This window comes from Penaeus japonicus, unplaced genomic scaffold, assembly GCF_977035675.1.
Source record: "Penaeus japonicus unplaced genomic scaffold, GWHDUDI00000001_assembly GWHDUDI00000009, whole genome shotgun sequence".
NCBI lineage: Eukaryota > Metazoa > Arthropoda > Malacostraca > Decapoda > Penaeidae > Penaeus > Penaeus japonicus.
In genome coordinates this window covers 7,982,640-7,986,259 of record NW_028234411.1, presented here as the reverse complement: position 1 = coordinate 7,986,259, position 3,620 = coordinate 7,982,640, and the positions used below count along the sequence as shown (strand labels likewise).

At 30.2% G+C, this 3,620-nt stretch overlaps 1 protein-coding gene across 1 annotated transcript in view; it reads right to left on the bottom strand.

Annotated features, from left to right (window-relative positions):
- Nucleotides 1-744: 744 nt before the first annotated feature.
- Nucleotides 745-3,620, bottom strand: part of Ras64B (ras-like protein 2) — a 29,615-nt gene continuing 26,739 nt past the window's right edge. The window contains exon 4 of the mRNA XM_043024611.2: nucleotides 745-3,620. This exon is cut by the window's right edge and continues 1,008 nt beyond it. The gene's annotated coding sequence lies outside the window, so the exon portion shown is untranslated.

Here is a 3,620-nt window from a genome sequence, read left to right as displayed (position 1 = left end):
CATGTTGCTCTAACATTCTGTATACATCTTCATTTGTGCATGGAAAAATCATTTACAGTGAAATTTTATCTATACCATATATATTTAGCAAAAGAATGTGGGTACATGCATGTCCTTGTGTGTATCACAATTATAAGGTTATAAATTCATGGTTATTTTTAATATACCTATATATATACCTATATATACATATACATATACATATACATATGTATATATTTATACCTATAGTATCTATCATCTCTTTAGTCTCATGAACCACTCCAGATCAGTATGAAACTCTTTGACATTTCTTACAGGTTGAAATAAAATAACTCCTTCACATACACTCGTGTCCAATTTCACGGATGTTTTTACTTGGTAAAAACCTTTCCTTGACATAACATATGCGATAACTTTCAAACAACTTCAGCTCCATGTGTTTCATTATTCAAATTGCAAAACTATATTTTTTTTCTATAATAAATGAATATTACAGTCTGACAATGTAAACAACTATCATTCATCAGTAGCTTTTATATCATACACAATTTACAAAGGATAACTAAAGTCTGTAGCACATTCTAATGGAAAGAAAATAGCTAAGCAGCAAGAGAGGACTGGTGTGTGTATTATAGCAATTTACCAGACATCTCACAGCCAAAAAAAGACTCAGATTCCTTGGGTTATGTCATTTACTCTTACTTCATCATATCAATTAAGAGTAATAATAAAAGGTATATTTTTAAAAGAAAGAAACAACAGTTCAAGATTATTTCTATTTAGGAAAAATCTATACAGTCATCTTTAATGATAAAAAAAAACAAGCAGCCTTCATGTACACAGACTGAAGCACATAACATAAAAAATTGTGTCTTCATAGCAATAAAGCTGCCCACATACCCATCAGAAAATTGTGCAACAAATACTTTGTCATACATAAATAAAAAATAAACAAAAACTACGCTTAAGCATGAGAACCAGCGACACTTAAATTACACAAGTTTTGAATCTTTTAAAGACCACAGCTAACCAATAGTAACCATAGTACCATCTTACTATGAAGAGTTTCGATGGACAACTTTTTAAAAAATAAGTGGGTGCTCACATTAAAATACCAGCCATGCTATTATAGAAGAATTATGAAAATTAAAACAAAAGCTTTCCTTAAGAGGAAGAAGACTTTGGATTAGACAACCACAAATTCTACAGATTATACAAGAGGGACTTGCATAAAAGGTCTTTTAAAGAGAGCAACAGTTAATCCCTCAACATTGACCTTTTTGAGTTTTCTACAATGCATGCACACCCCACCTTGCCCCCCCTCCCACATAATCCCTGGTTTCATTAATTACTAATTTGTCCAAAGATATATATATTAATGGTTGCATAAGACAATATATTTAATAGTGAGTGTGATCCTTTGGTTTGTACCATTCATTGCACCTTTTAGTGAAGAAAGAGTAATGGTCAGGCGTTTATTGAGTAATACCTCCTTATTGTCGCAAAGGAAACATGTACACAAGTACCATTCAAGCAACAAGATATTACACCAGGATATTCAGTTTCCTTTCGACTCGGATAATGACGCATGTCAACTTTCTTTGTCTTTCTTTTCTCCTCATATTTCAATTGTTCATCAGTAAGTTCAAAGTCATCAATCTAAGCCTTTGCTGACTATTTATGCTAAGGAAAGTTGTGTATTACTTTTTTTATATATATATAAATGCAACCTTAGGTGGGAAATTATGTTAATCATCATTCACATGTTAATAGCCTTAAGAAAATGAACACATGAGGTTGATATATATGGAAAAAAAATGGCTAGGGGTTGAAATATAGCCTTTGTGCAGTTGTAGTTTGGATGGGCAAATGACTTAAGACATGACACAGCACATCTGTATGAACAAGTCTACTGAAAATATTAAAGTTAAAATGATTCAGGTATACAGTGTGAAAGCATTCATGATTATTTTTCAAAAAAAAAAAAATCATATAATGACAATGCACAAATCTCATGACTTTCAACAGCATTTCATTGAATTAATGTTAGTGAATGTTATAAAAAAATCAAACATTGCACTACTGCCATTGTCTACAGAATCAAGACCTCTTTACATATATACTTCCTTCAAAATCAAATAAAAACACTGCTATTTTGTAACATCATCTCAGATCTAAACCATGAAGGCTACTGTAACATTATCCTCCTTCCAAAAATATCATGTCCACATACATCACAAACTGCTATCCACAACTTGGAATATACACCGAGACACTATAATCAAGATGGCATAAATCCTCCACATATTAACCTGAAGAAAACAAGTCCCAGTATACATCATGGATATGTAAATCTGGTTTTGCCATTTTCCTTCCTGAAGAAAAGGCTGTGTGATGCATTAACTCTTGATGGAAAAAGGAACTTTCGTTAAAAAATATATTTTCTTGTTTTGCCTAAGAAGGAACACCCCTCAGATCAAATAATAATAATAATAATAACTAAAAAAAAATCCACAGAAAATATCTATAAATAATTTAACTAATTCTTGACTTTCATCAGTGAACAATTTCACTCTTCCCTTTACCAGTAGGCAAGTGAAAATTTATAAACATTGTAAAAATATGAACCAAACATCCAAAGACCATAATCCTAGTCTACAATGCTACACTATGCATCAACCTTCTTAAATGGAAAAAGCACAGACTTGATCATAACTCCAAGCACCAACACAGTAAATGCTTTATAAAGTATTTTCTCTTTCTGTAGTTTTCAATCAAATAAAAGTACTTTTTTTCGGCTTGCATTTCCTCCCTTATTTCTACTTCCACTCTACTTTCTTCCTACCACTCTACATATGGGCCTAAAAATTTCATCTAGAAATTATATGATATTGACATTTGACAATAATAATGAGAAGAAAAGTAATAATCATAGTAGCAATTCCAGCTATAATAATTATAATAATAAGCTTACTTGATACAGTTGCCTATCAAATGCCAGTTCCCTTGAAGAATCTACTTTGTAAGATATTCCTTTTTAAAGTTGACTTTACATTTAAAATTAATATTTATTTTTTTCATTGTGCATCTTCTTTGGAGTCTTTCACATATCACATCACCACAAAATTGTATTGATAAAAAAAATTAAAAATAAAAAAATAAAATAGTACACAAGCATTATGTCTCTTTTTATTCAATCCAAGTTGGACATGTTTTGTTTTTTTCTTTTGTATATAAGTATTTAATTCCAGAAGTTGTATCTTCCGAGATTATTTTGCTGATCTTATCAATATTGTTTGAGGCACTTTGTGACTCTTCAGTTTTTTACACAAAAAGTGTGTCATTTTGCGTGATAACTTTTCCCTAATAATATTTACTCAAGTAACGACTGACAGTTAAGTTGGGTTGAAGTGGGAAATTTTATGAACAAGATACTAAATGATAAATGTGTATAAAAAAAAAATCCAAACCTAAAATCAATTACGATATTAGCAATGAGAGCATGCATGTATAATATAATCACACTATATATAATCCTTTTTGATTTATTTAAGAACATTTTAAATGAAACAATAATAATAATAATTACATACAATACATAAATAATATTCTTTTCAAATCATGCCAGCCAAGTAAGC